The sequence below is a fragment of the Musca domestica genome, unplaced genomic scaffold (genome assembly GCF_030504385.1).
Source record: "Musca domestica strain aabys unplaced genomic scaffold, Musca_domestica.polishedcontigs.V.1.1 156, whole genome shotgun sequence".
NCBI classification, from domain to species: Eukaryota; Metazoa; Arthropoda; class Insecta; order Diptera; family Muscidae; genus Musca; species Musca domestica.
In genome coordinates this window covers 659,838-675,784 of record NW_026712214.1, presented here as the reverse complement: position 1 = coordinate 675,784, position 15,947 = coordinate 659,838, and positions in this window count along the sequence as shown.

Genomic DNA, 15,947 nt, shown 5'->3' with positions numbered 1-15,947 from the left:
TTTTCTACAGCCGGCGAAACGGATAGAAACGTTGTTTTATAGGCGTGGCGTCGCCAACATCAATCGAATGGGAGATAAGATCAGTTCGCCCTAAGCCATGGGTCTCGAAATTGGGAACAATTCTATATCTGACTCTTACATTTTAGGTTTTGTGAGGATAAAGGAATATATATTTCATCGGTATGCTTCGTTTGCTTTATCTCAGGAGGAATATCTAAATCGGATATTTGTGAATTAATTATGGAATTTGGACTAGTTCTCAGTATTTCAGTTGATTCTAAAACGTTATCCAAGAGATCGAAAGTTTTCCAAAAATCGATCCCAAAAATCAACCACTGTGAAATGGAAGGGAAAATATATAGTCGTACATTTTTGGTTTTGTTTTGAATGTGACCTTTACGTTCATCCAAACCACAACCTTTTGGCCTGTACTATCAGCGGTCTTTACATCTGACTTACATTCCACAAAATTTTGTATATTTTGAAAGTTCTCATTTACCAGATCTCTCCCGATACAGCTGACATTTGCCCCTGTATCTAGTAGGCCATATTCACTATAGTTTATAAAAGATACTTTCGCATAGTATCTCATATCTTGAGGGCTGGATTTTATAGTGGAAATTTTAATGTTGAAGCAGATTTTTCTAATTTTGAAAAACTTTCTTAAACGAAGAGTAGATCTCTTAGGTTTTTTGACCGAAACTATAGGTGACAATTTAAAAATCTCTTCTCTTTTGGTATTGTTCCCATCTCTTATGGAAACGAAGTCTTGTGTAAATTATTTTATCCATATCATGAGTTGGGGTTTCGACTAATTCTTTATGTTTTTTGAGAATTTTGATATTATTATGGTCAAGGTTTTGTTGGACGTCATTTTGTGAGTTATAATCTGAATTTTCATTGAGGTTTGATGTTACCGAAGTTGCACCTTCGGGAATTACATATTCTGATTCAGAATCTTGCAGGCTGTCTTGATATTGCAATTCTGCAATTCGACGGGGAACTGGTTGGGATTGGGAGTACGCTGAGTCAAAGAGTTCCTCACGTACTCTTCACTCAGAAAATGTTCGCGCATTTGTATTAATTTTCTTAAGTGGGACAATGACCTTATGGGCACATATTAAAATCCTGTCTGATCTCAGGACGCAAATTCCTAGCAATAATTGCAATTAATTCTTCTTCCATTAGTGATCTAGGCAATCTGTCAGCTATCAGTGATTGCTGACAGCGTCAAAAAAGTTATCATAACTTTCCCCTAGCTTTTGTCTCCTACTTCGTAGTTCTTCTCTAGGATCAAATGAGGATTTAATTTCTTTATATTGTCCACAAATGGCCTTGCAGAACTCTTCACAAGTAATGTTTTGGACTAATTTGTGGTAACGCCAGTACCACTCTCGGGCTTTCCCGGATAAAAGCATAATTAAGGTTCGCATTGATCAGACTATTTACCCTATATAAAAACTCGTCTATATTCAGACCAATGGCGGAACCGTCAAATTTTAGGTTCCAATTATTAATAAAAGCCGTTACCCTATCAGCGTGCATGTTTACTGAATTATTTGAATTCGATGAAAAATTTGAATTTTGTGAATAAATGTGAAATTGAACACAAAATGTGATGTTTCCGTTGCCCTCATTACTGCAGCTAGGAACGTTATTTGTATTATTCGGTACATTATTATGGGACACATTAGTATCATTACCACAGGGAACTGATGGATTATGTGAATTCCCATTTTTATAGCCAGTTGGGCAAGTATTACCCCATTGTAAAAAGAAACTATTTAAAATTATTTACCAATTCATATTGAACTAATTCACAATATATTCAAATCATAATTAATATAACGGGATATATAGGGTAATACCTGAAAAAAATAAAACTAGTCTAAATTAATTGCTAAAGAAAATTTGTTAAAATAACTTCCGTTAAGGGGTTAATAAACTGAGATAATGCTTAAGATATTCAGTTTTGAGTGAAGTAGTAAGAGCTTATGAGTATGAGAAAAAAAGTATCGGATGAAAAATATTAACACTCCTCTCTTGCGAAAAAGAGGATCCTGCTAGCAATGTGGACTAGTTCGGCACCGGATACTCATCGATTTTTAGGGTTACAGTAACGAGTTCCACTTAAGACCCCTCACAGTGCAAACAACTGTAAACTTTAAGATGGGGATGTCATACGAGGTAACCAATTGACTCCTTTTGCATTACCTGTAGATGGTACTGTACTAGTTCCAGGTTTACAGTCATATACCAGAGACAAAAGACTAACCCCTACCTAGTTCCAAGTATACAGCCATATACTACTGTCAGCAGACTACCCCCTTTCTAGTTCTATGTATACAATCATGTACTAGTGTCAATTGACTATCCCCTATCTAGTATAAGCAGAGCGATTCTAAACTAGTTTCCAATGAACTAGTTCAGCACCAATTATTGTTAGTGAAATGATAATTTTTAGTTTTAATTCATTTTTTTTAAACACAAATAAATTAACTGCAATATTTATATATATATAACTGGTATCGAATCTGCGAAAAAATAATGTTTAATGTATGAAAATGTAGAATATAGTAATATTTTTTTATATGCCTTACCTAAAATTACGTTATATATATTACTTTGGGACTTCAAACTATTTTTCCCATGATTTCCGTCAATATTATATTCGTGAGTAATATTTAAACCTATAATATATTATGATATGATTTCGATATTCCCTCTCTTTTTATAATGGATGATATAATCTTAATCTTTACTAAGAAAAACATTTGAAAATACTTATATATATATATATATCTTTATTCTCACTTGAGATGTTGTTATTAATTTCAGTAAGATCTTTCTCAGTGGTGATGGGGAACCTATTAGATAATGGTATCTCATCACTTTGAGATCGAAGTAATTTTCACCATCATCTTGAACTCAGCTAGTGCATCAGCTAAAACCTTGATCTGTCCTATAGTGAAAACAAAGAAACAAATTAACAATTTGCAACAATTCTAAGAAAAATGACATAATTTTACCTTGAAATACTTTTTGAGTATTTTCCACATTTTCCAACTTTTTACCAAAAGTTTCGCAATTGGACTTTTGATTGAGACCATCTGCAAAATAGAAAAATAATAATAGTGAATTAATTAGGAAATTATTTAAGATTGCAATTACTTACCATTGTTTATAATTGAAATGAAACGTTTAATTTTTCTGGGTGTTTCTTCCATTTTAAAATTAAAACTAAAAACAAAATAAAATGAATTTCATGTATATAATAACAAAAAATAAATTTAACAATCTAATAAATAAAGAGAAAAGGAGTCGTATGAACTGACAATGAAATTTCAAAGGCAGGTGTGCAATAAAGGCAGTATAACTAGTTTGCTATTGTAGGGTAAAACTACTAGTTTAAACTCTAAATCGGATATGGGAAAGAGTTCTTCGCGGCACGATGGCTTTGAGTCCACTATGCTTATACTCAAGTCTAATGAATCACAGGGTTCGTTAAAAAAACTTTGTGGATTTGTGTACCTGCGACCCAATAAAAACCCCTCTTGGCAATTTGTAGAAAATTCCACACAAATATTGCAAACTAATTTGTTTAATTTCCATTTTTAAGTATAAATGAAATGAAAATGAATTAAGTTGTTTTACAGTAGTAGTTTGTAGACCAAATAAATTGCATATCAAATCCCATAATATATCAAATAAAGTTAGATATTTGTATACTTATTACGAGGACTTTAAAAAGCTTGGAATAAAAGCATGTTCGGTAGGTGAAAAATTAATTGCGGGTATAACAGCTATAAACTATAGATAATCTGACATAATATTTCCGAGATTTTATAAACTTAGTCCTTGGGAAAAAACCAGTTTTGAGTTTGATGGAAATGTTGAAATCCCGTTTATGGTTTCTGGGAAATATGGAATAGCCTCAGTTGTCTATGATGGTTTAGTTTTGCCGGATTTTATTTATTTGTTAGATCAGGTGATAAGCGCTTTTTATTTCCAGACCCAGATTTTATCGCTCTCCGGAGCTTCTACAGTTAGTTGATGAAATGTTATCGGTAAATAATTGGTAATGTAGAATTGGTCAATCCACGTCTACCCTGTGGGTAACGCGATCGCTGGCTCGAAAAGTATAGAAATTTGTTGAAAGGATTTTATGTTTCAGAAGGCATGGACCAGCTATACAATTCATGCAGGTATAGATATCTACCAAATAATTGATTCCAATTATATTATTTGGATTCTGTATTTTGATTTCAGTCAAGGGAACCTCTTGATTCTTGCAGTATCATGGCCGAAACTACCCTTCAGCCTTCCCTAGGAGTGTTGTTTATTAAGTTGTCCTTCAGTTATTATCATTGAGATGGTGGACACTATTTGCCCATAAACGAAGGTCTTCAAAACCCAGGAAATATGGGTGGGTGAACAATCACTCCACGGCAATATTTATTCCGCAATCAATTTACTTTATTGTATTTAGATTTCTTTTACAAAAAATTGTATTTACCTTTAAAATGTATCGGTTGAACAAAATAATGAAGTTTAAGAAAAACTGATCTTACTTTGATATTAATTTTGACGATGAAGATTCTTTCCCAACTAAGTTCTGATCACTCTCGTAGTTTTTGGCAAAGAGAAAGAATAATTTTTAGTTTTCTAGGAATATACTTAAGTTGGTCGCAAAGAAAAACAGTATAAAAAGGAACTATAAAATATAATAACAGATGTCATAACAATATAGGATGTTGCCAGTCTAAAATATTATTTTGCTAAATTTCACTAAAGATCTACAAACATAAATAATTATGCAGAATGTACTAAATAAAGTCCATAGAATCCGAAATTTGACTTTATTTGCACATTAAAAAATACTCTTCGTGGTGATCAGTTGTGACATGTTATGAATGAAGTGTGTATTTATGAATGAACAGGTATGGAGAAACGCAACAAAAACAAACAAAATAATCAATAGCCGAATGGAGTCATAAAGGGAAAAATTATTCCTACAAATTGGAATAAATTGTGCTAACATTACTCCAAAACTTCGGGTAAGTACGAAGAGAATTGAGTAAACAAGTTCTCTTTTTCATGCTTTCATGGCTCTTCTTTTCAGATATAATTTAAAAGGTAGTATTGTATTGATTGGCAATTAGTACATTAAACGTGATGTTATTGGCAACAGTGATACCTAGTTATAATGGACAGTGCTTAAGTATTTGCAAAACAGTAATCAAAAGAATATTTAATGCCAAAGAGTAGAACACCATTAAAACATTCGTCAAAGGTGTTTTATGTGGAAAGACGTTAATTGAAATATTAGAAGATATCTAATTAAAAAAATAATAGTTTTGTTCCGGTAGTAGTTAAACAAAGAAATAATAAAGGTATAAATTAGATGGTGAAGATTTATTTATATAAAAAAAAAAAAAACGTTTACCACAAACCGGATAATTAGCCGAGCTTTCGAGAGATAACCTTTCCATATATGTCTTCTAATACGTAGTAGAGTTGGCCCAATTTTTCTTTTACTTTGGCGTTAATAAAAATAGGAGCTAATTTCTCGTTAAAAGATTTCACTTGGCTGATTTGGGCAAAATTACGGCGGTAAACTATTTGCCCAATGGAAAACTGTTGCGGTCTGGTACTAAGGTTGTAAGCGGCCTGATTTTTGTCGTATGCCTTCTTAATATGATTTCGGAGATCAGTACGTATAAGATTGAGACTGTCATCTTTGGGCAGTATGACCTTAGGCTCATGCAAAAGATGTATATTTCTTAATAACTCGTATGTAGAATCAGTGATCATATCAAAGCCACAAAAAGCATGGTATGGAGATGTTTGTATGGCTTGATGGTATGAGTTCCTAAGAGCACAACTGATATGACTCAAATTTTTGTCCCACTGCTTATGATCCTTTTTAAGGTAAGCCCGTATTCCCGCAATCAATGGACGATTAACGCGTTCTAAAGCATTGGATTGTGGAGAATACAATGCAGTGTAGGTGTGTCTGATACCATATGATGTTAAGAAATCACTTAAATCTTTAGACCTAAATTGGCTCCCATTGTCACTGACAATGACCTCAGGGACTCCATAGAAATGAAAAATGTGTTTTTGGAGAATCTCTTGTATCGCGGAGGCAGTAAACTTACGAAGTGGACACAGCCGTGGAATTTGGACAAGTGATCCAGGACTATAAAAATTCCAAAGCGTTCAGATTTGCTTCGGGGATAGGGACCAAGTATGTCTACAAATAACTTCTGGAACGGTCGGACGGATTCTGTTTTTTGACCCATTGGGGTCTTATTATCATGTTTGGGGATTTGGTGGTCTTACAGACGTCACATTTACGAATGTATTCCCGTACATCTACCACCATTCCGGGCCAGAAAAAGTTTCTCCTCAGGAGTTCCAGGGTTTTAGACATGCCTCCATGTGCCGCATCTGGTGCATCATGGGCTTTAGTTACAACTTGTGTTCGCAAATTGACGGGGACCCAAAGTTTCCACGAAAGAAAGAGCGGCGGTGAGCACAGACTTAACCCTTTCGAACGCATTGTGGGCCTCTTCAGTCCATTTAAACTTTATTTTTGTCGAAACTACCTCCTCTCAGTTACTACCTCTCAGTTGAAAAATTTTTAATAAAACTTCTATACCAACCGGCCAGACGAAGAAATCCCCGAACTTGTTTCAAGTTTTTGGAAACAGGCCAGTCGGTAATAGCGGAAACTTTTTCAGGGTCCGTTGTGGTGTCTCCATTACCTATCACGTATCAAGATAATTAACCTTCGAAACACAAAACTTGCTCTTTGATATATTTAGAGTCAAGTTAGCCTTTTTAAATTCGGAAGATATTCTATTAACATCTCTAAGTGGGTGTTAAAGTCTTCGGATATTATTATTAAGTCGTCAATATATCCAAACACTGATTGTCGGTTATCTGGCGGGATTAGCGCGTCCATTAGCCTGCACATCGTCTGCGGCGCATTGCACAACCCGAACGGCATAACAACGAACTGGTACAATGGCCGTCCGGGAACCGTGAATGCCGACAGATGTTTAGACTTTTGGTCCATGCTAATCTGGCAGAATGCATCCTTCAAATCTAGTTAAGATATTATGCTTGGCTTCGGCAAACAAGAAAATATTCCCTCTATATTAGGAAGGGGATATGCGTCCTTTTTCGTAACAGAGTTAAGCTTTCGGGTATCAAGGCATAGTCTAAAATTGTTGGGTTTTACGACTAACCTCATAGACGAACTCCAAGGAGAATTGGATGCCTCAGTTACTCCTAGTTTCAGCATCCGATCGATCTCCGCAAACATCAACTTTTCTACAGCCGGCGAAACGGATAGAAACGTTGTTTTATAGGCGTCGCGTCGCCAACATCAATCGAATGGGAGATAAGATCAGTTCGCCCTAAGCCATGGGTCTCGAAATTGGGAACAATTCTATATCTGACTCTTACTTTTTAGGTTTTGTGAGGATAAAGGAATATATATTTCATCGGTATGCTTCGTTTGCTTTATCTCAGGAGGAATATCTAAATCGGATATTTGTGAATTAATTATGGAATTTGGACTAGTTCTCAGTATTTCAGTTGATTCTAAAACGTTATCCAAGAGATCGAAAGTTTTCCAAAAATCGATCCCAAAAATCAACCTCTGTGAAATGGAAGGGAAAATATATAGTCGTAAATTTTTGGTTTTGTTTTTGAATGTGACCTTTACGTTCATCCAAACCACAACCTTTTGGCCTGTACTATCAGCGGTCTTTACAACTGACTTACATTCCACAAAATTTTGTATATTTTGAAAGTTCTCATTTACCAGATCTCTCCCGATACAGCTGACATTTGCCCCTGTATCTAGTAGGCCATATTCACTATAGTTTATAAAAGATACTTTCGCATAGTATCTCATATCTTGAGGGCTGGATTTTATAGTGGAAATGTTAATGTTGAAGCAGATTTTTCTAATTTTGAAAAAACTTTCTTAAACGAAGAGTAGATCTCTTAAGTTTTTTGACCGAAACTATAGGTGACAATTTAAAAATCTCTTCTCTTTTGGTATTGTTCCCATCTCTTATGGAAACGAAGTCTTGTGTAAATTATTTTATCCATATCATGAGTTGGGGTTTCGACTGATGCTTTATGTTTTTTGAGAATTTTGATATTATTATGGTCAAGGTTTTGTTGGACGTCATTTTGTGAGTTATAATCTGAATTTTCATTGAGGTTTGATGTTACCGAAGTTGCACCTTCGGGAATTACATATTCTGATTCAGAATCTTGCAGGCTGTCTTGATATTGCAATTCTGCAATTCAACGGGGAATTGGTTGGGATTGGGAGTACGCTGAGTCAAAGACTTCCTCATCTACTCTTCACTCCGAAAATGTTCGCGCATTTGTATTAATTTTCTTAAGTGTGACAATGACCTTATGGGCACATATTAAAATCCTGTCTGATCTCAGGACGCAAATTCCTAGCAATAATTGCAATTAATTCTTCTTCCATTAGTGATCTAGGCAATCTGTCAGCAATCACTGATAAAGCGTCAAAAAAGTTATCATATCTTTCCCCTAGCTTTTGTTTCCTACTTCGTAGTTCTTCTCTAGGATCAAATGAGGATTTAATTTCTTTATATTGTCCAGAAATGGTCTTGCAGAACTCTTCACAAGTAATGTTTTGGACTAATTTGTGGTAACGCCAGTACCACTCTCGGGCTTTCCCGGATAAAAGCGTAATTAAGGTTCGCATTGATCAGACTATTTACCCTATGAAAATACCAGGGATTCGTCGGTAATTTTCCTGTAGAAAATGAAGGCGCTTAGAAACCGAACCAAAGAAATATTGGTGGAAACACAATATTTCTCCCAGATGGATTTAAGGATGTATAGGAAAAAAAGAATGGAATAAAAACACAAAAGGATTAGAGTTTTGAATTAAACAATATAGAAATATCCTTTATTGAAAGAAAATTTTAGGTTTTTTGAAACGAATTCTTACCGCTTGTAACAATGGTTGAATTGAAAGTAAGTAAAAAGAGAAAAAAAGGAAAAAGTCCGTGAAAGCACAGACGACATGTTTCGAAAATGAAAGCAGCACGCATACATATAAGAATAAGTAAGCGGCAATGTCAAAGTGTATGTGAGGAAAATAAAAGAAAAAGAATCAGGAAAACCTGAGATGCCAGAAGGAGAAAAGAAAATATCCTAGTTTTCCTTTCTCCCACGATTTTGGCATTAACATCGCCGCCCACCTTGCAGTTACACTGCAATGAAAGAAATAAAAACAAGCTCATGTCGTGTGTACTTTTCCGGATTACAACGTAATCTGAATGGAATTTACGTTATCAGAAAAAAAAAAAACGTTGAAGGAAAGAATATATGTAGCTGAAAAGGAAAGTTTGTGTTTCGTTCACAAGAATAAAAATAAATACAAAATAGTGCACATTTTTCAATGTAATTCAGTTTTGGTTTATTTTAGAAGATAGGATGTTTGTTTCAGGATAGAAAGTAGGACGAATAAGGTCCATAAATGGCCCAGCCAGTCCTGGTCTTGAAATGGTACCTTCTATGACTATTTTAGTATACAAGTCAGCTCCAATAATTATGTCGATGGTAGAACGCTCATAGAATTTTGAGTCGGCCAGGCATAAGTTGACATAATTGTCCTTGAAGTCTGCAGGCAAGTCTCTGGAAGGAGTTTTAATGTTTACCCGACTATCTACCTTCATCATCGCTTCGACTTTCCGTGCAGAATCAAACCGGGATGTCAGGGTTAGAGGGCACAACGATTCCTTGTCCAAGGTGAGCGTCGTCAAATTCTTGGAGTCGGTCAACCTTTTTAATACTCTGCTGACAGTTGAACCTGAATCCAGCAGGCATCGTGCTGTTAACTTCACTTTCCCATCCGAAATCCGAACGAACACTGTCGGGACCAAAACAATGGTATTTTGGCGTATCAGCGATGATAGTGTTTTGGCACTAATGCCGTTGGTAGCTGAAGGTGTAGCTTCGGGATGCGCGCGATCTGTGGGCTAGGCATGACCTTCGGGTTCAGGACGTCGTTGTTGTTGAGTGCGTTCAGTAGATGGGTGAAGTAAGGTGTGGTGCCGCTTGTGGCACTTCTTGCAACCCTGCGATGAAAAGCAGCTGACGTAAGAATGCTCGTGTGCGAGACAATTTTTGCAATATTTGTATTTCTCCACGACACTGAGACGACCAGATGTACTCATCCCCATAAATTTCCGGCATAGGCGCAATGGATGTCGGGTGTGACAAATATGGCAAGAATATGCCAGACGCTGTTTCTCCACGCTGGAGCGGATGATTGAACGAGCACGGGATGGCGATCGGTTAGACATATTGTTCTACTTGGCGTAGAAGGAACGAATATAACGGATTGTTACAGATTAGACATCAGGAACAGATTGGATGGAAGAAAGTATTAGTTTTGGGCGGATAATACGACGAGTTTCGTGACTGGTCGGGTGATAGTTCCTCGTTGGGTAACTATATCCGCGACTCGTACACGTTCGTCTGAACCCAGATATACTTTTGAAATGCGTCCTAGACGCCACGCGTTCGGTGGAAGATTGTCATCGAAGACGGCTACTAACGAATCGACGGTGACGTTAGGTTCAGAAGTTTGCCATTTATTGCGTTTCTGAAGCTCACGCAAGTATTCGTTTTTCCATCGTGAGCAGAACGTCTGGTGAATTGCCTTCAGTTTTTCCCAACGATTGAGAATGGAAGTGGAAGAAGTATCAATTTGAGGATCGACGGGAACTAGAATAGGAGTCCCAATAAGGAAATGCCCGGGAGTTAAGGCAGCAAAGTCAGAAGGATCCTGCGAAATTGGTGACAATGGCCTGGAGTTAAGGCAAGCTTCTATACGGGACAACAAAGTGGAAAATTCTTCGAATGTAAACTTCATTGAACCTGCGAACTTACGGGAGTGAGCCTTGAAGCTCTTAACTCCGGCTTCCCACAATCCACCCATATGGGGAGCACCCGGAGGTATAAAATGCCAAGTTAGTCCTTGGAGAGCATAATAGGCGGTGACTCCGTCACGAGAGGCTTGCAAGAAGTTTCGGGCTAAGATCTTCGAAGCCCCTACGAATGTTGTCCCATTGTCGGAATACAAATGCAACGGACAACCTCTGCGTGAAACAAAGCGATGAAACGCTGAAAGAAACGTGGATGTGGAAAGATCCGAAGTGAGTTCTAAATGGATAGCCTTCATTGCGAAACACACGAAAACGCATACGTATCCTTTAGTGATACGACAAGACCGGCCGTTGTATGTTTTTAAATCGAATGGTCCAGCAAAATCTAGACCAGTTCGTGCGAATGGGCGAGAAAGCTCGGTCCTTTCTGGAGGAAGGGCAGCCATTAGTTGCTTCTGACAACGTTTTTTGTAAAGGATGCAAACTTTAGACTTGTTAATTGTGGCCTTGATGAGGTTCTTCACCTTGGGAATCCAATATTGAGAGCGAATTACTCTCAGAACTAGCTGGTTACCACCATGGAGAGTTACCGAATGAACGAAAGAAACCAGCAACTTTGAGAAATGGCAATTGGACGGAAGAATGATGGGATGTTTCTCGTTATAAGATAGGCCCGGAGAGGATGAAAGGCGGCCACATGAACGAATTATTCCATCAGCATGTAGGAAAGGATTTAAATTACGGATACAACTGGAAGCAAGAATTGGGAGTTTGGCAAATAGTGCGTGGTATTCATTTGGATAGAATGCCTTTTGGCACAACTGAATCCACCGATTTCTAGCTAGATTCAGCTCATCGCTAGTCAATGGGCCCGATACGCGAACAGAATTGGTACGAAATCCATGATGCGTGCGAAAGATGAGTCTATAGACCAGGGCGAGGGCACGAAGAGCTTTACTGAAGCATGAAAACACATCTAAGACGTCTTGGAAATCAGAAAAATAGGCAAAGTTGACGTGAATGGACCTCTTTTCGAGATTTGTGTCCGGAATTGAAACAGCGGTTGCACCCCACACGCTCGATTTTTCGCGCAGCCAATGAGGTCCCCGCCACCATAAGTCATTACCGACAAGGTCTGACGGGAAAACGCCTCTGCTTGCCAGGTCTGCTGGATTTGTCTCAGAAGAAACATGATGCCATTTGGATGAATCAACAATTTGAGTATTGTTGGAAACTCTATTCGCCACAAAAGTTTTCCAGAAGCAAGGTGCTTTAGCCAACCACGAAAGAACAATTGTGAAGTCCGTCCAGTAGAATATGGAATAGGACGGGACATCCAATGACGGAAGAAGACTATCGATCATCTCAGCTAGAAGTACAGCACCACATAACTCAAGTCTCGGAATGGACAAAGTTTTTAATGGAGCTACTTTCGTCTTGGAATATAGGAGGTGCGTGGAAACAGATACGCCAGAGGATATACGAATGTACAAGGCCGCTGCATACGCGCTCTCTGACGCGTCACAGAAGCCATGAAATTGAATATCGCTTGTAGGCGTGAAATCTATCCAGCGCGGAATTCGAATTTTATCAATGGACGGAAAATCATTTTGGAATTGCAACCAATCGGAAACGATATCATGAGACAATAAATCATCCCATCCGATACCGGAGGCACAAATCTTCTGCATCATAATTTTTGCCAAAACCACACATGGAGATAACCAACCGGCTGGATCGAACAATTTCGCTATATGCGACAGAAGTACACGTTTGGTATATGTGGACGGATTAGAAAATGGTTTGGCAGTAAAAAAGAAAGAATCTGAATGAGCATCCCATCGTATGCCTAACATTTTGGCCGTACTACTTTCTTCGAACTCAAGAAAGTCCTGTCGAAGGAGATGCTCAGGCGGAATATCGGCCAGAATTGTTTTCAAATTGGATGTCCACTTTCGTAAAGAAAATCCAGCGGACTTCAAAGCTGATTGCAACTCCTGAATAGAACGTAGGGCTAAAGGAATAGAATGAGCCCCACCGAGTACATCGTCAACGTACATAAAATTGCGAAGAATGTCGCTAGCTCTAGGAAGTTCTGAACGAACATCCTCAGCTAGCTGATGAAGTACTCGAATCGCCAGATAAGATGCGGAATTGACCCCAAATGTCACTGTCTGTAATTGAAAGTCTTGAATTTCCTCATCTGGACTTGAACGATATAAGATCATCTGGAATTTAGCATGATCTGGATGAATTAATATTTGCCTATACATTTTCTCAATGTCGGCATTGAAAACGAAGCGAAAGAATCTCCACCTTAAAATTAACAAGGTTAGGTCTGATTGCAGAATTGGGCCCGTATGAAGAATATCATTTAGACTTAACACGCTGGAAGTCGGAGAGGAGGCATTAAATACTACCCGAACCTTTGTAGATACGCTCTCAGGTTTGATGACGGCATGGTGAGGCAAATAATAACTAGGACCGGATGAAACGTTGGAATGGGGAATACAGCGCATATGGCCTAGATCACAGTATTCCCGAACGACTCGATCATATTCCTTCTTTAAATCGGGAGTACGCATGAGTCGAGCTTCGTTCCTATAGAACTGGGCCATAGCACTGGATCTTGAATGTCCTAAACCTTCGCCATTAACATTAGTCTCCTTAAAAGGCAAACGAACCATGTATTTACCGTCATTAGTTCTTGTTGTAGTTGATTTGAATAGTTCTTCGCAAAATTTATCGGGTGGGGACAAGAAGTTCTTCCTTGGAAGATTCTCCACCTCCCAAAAGCGTGAAATCTCTGTATGCAAAGAGATTTCGCAAAAATTAGAGATTATGTTGACGACCCTGGACGAATTCTTACCTATGGGGCCCGTCAAGATCCATCCGAAGACTGTCTCTTGGGCCAGAAGAGAGCCGCATATACCTGATCTTGAATTGGAAAGCATTAGGGCTGGCAGCACATCGCTGCCAAAAAGTAGGTCAACTTGTGAGCTCTTGTAGAAGTTAGGGTCAGCCAACGAAATATTTGGAAGATCTTTGAACGAAGCAGTCGGAATAGAATGACTTGGCAGATTCCCCGAAAGTTTAGGAATTACGAAGGCAGTAATCGTTAATTCAAAGTTGTGGTCAAATTGCGAAGAAAGAATGAAGGAGCACTGTTTACGTACGCTGGCAGAATTAGAATCATTCAAACCTGAAATTTGAGCTCTCGTGCGCTTATGAGGCAATTTAAGTTTATTAAACAATGATTCTGAAATAAAAGTTCCCTCGGAACCAGAATCGAAGAGCGCGCGAGCCGAATATGTCACACCATTATGAACAATTTGTACCATCGCCGTGCCTAGCAATACCCCCTGAACACTGGCAGAAAAATAATTTTGTACAGTTCCCACTCCGCTGCTAGTGGACTGTAATCCAGAATGTGAAAATGGAGCGGAGCTGGGATTGAGGTTTGAATTTGCAGCAGTGCTAGATGTAGATGGTGCTGAGGAGGAAGAAGAATGAACAGAGTTTCTATGCAGAAGAGTATTATGCCGCTTATTGCATGTATAGAAACTATGTTTGCTAGGACAATTTTTCACGGAATGCGTTTTTGAAAAGCAGTTGAGACACAGTCCTTGCCGTTTGATCTCAGAAATGCGCGCTTCATAATTCATTTTTAAAAACTTCGGACATTTGCGGATTATGTGAGCCTCGGTTGGACACAACGGACATTTGGGATCAGAGACCTTACTCTGGAACGAACTAAACTTTTTGGAAACTTTGGACTTTATATCGACCGAACTTTCCTTTTGACTTGAACCTGAAACACCTTTTCGCATCTCTGAAACAGACTCTAGAGTGCGATATCTATTTGTTAGGAATGTGTCCAATTCCGCCCACCGTGGAATACTGGACTTGTCCGAGAGGGTATGCTCCCAAAGAGTAAGTGTGGAATCAGGTAGACGATTAGAACAGAGATAGATAAAAATGGGATCCCAGCTCGCCACGTCAATATCGTAGGTCTTGAGAACAGAGATGCATGAATTAATGTCTCTTTGGAGGCGTTTTAAACTCTGAGCAGATTCAGAAGGAACTGAAGGAAGGTTGAATAAAACTTTAAGCTGGCCATTTACGAGAATTCGCTTATTTTCGTAGCAATCGCACAGGCTGGACCAGGATTGGCTGAAACCACTATTAGTAAGAGGACTCTTCTGAACTATCTCTTTTGTTTCGCCTTTGGTCTTGTGAACTAAATGAAATAATTTCTCAACTGGACTGAGACGAGGATTTTTTACGTACACAGCCGTGAACATGTCTCGGAATGTGGGCCATGACATATAATCCCCGGAGAAGACCTCTGCATCACATGGCGGTAAATTGAAAGAATATCCTGAGTTCGCCTGTTCAGGATTGGATGGAGGAACTGGGCTGGGAGCCACGGGAGACTCTTTTGGAATTGAAGCCGATTGTAGTTCCTCGGATAACTGAGACAGCTGGGATATACACTTACAGTAAGTAAGGTACGTTGTCTTATTCTTAGCTCGAATTGTCTCTAGTTCAGAAGCTGTGTCTTCATCACCCGACTCTTCGTCTCCATTGCCCTCGGATTCACGATCTCGGATGTATGTATCATACTCGGACTTGATTCTTACCCATATGGACTTAATTTCTTCAATGTGAACATTGATAGAATGAATGGAGCTGACTGGAAGGAGATTATCACTAATATCCGAATCAAATCCCACGATCGTGTCGGCAAGACGAATGAAAGAGTCGAGAGACATTTTGGAATAAGTAACTTCGAATTAGATATACGAGGAGAATAACTGAAATGAAGAATCGAATAAAAAAAGAATCCAAATCCCAAAACGGAACAGAAAGCTTTCTGGGAATATCAAATTTAGGGCAAAAAAATTAACTGTGATAAATTTCACAAAAAACTGAATTTCAAACCAAAAGCTCGAAAAATGTTCAAACAAGATAGAAGGTGGCAAG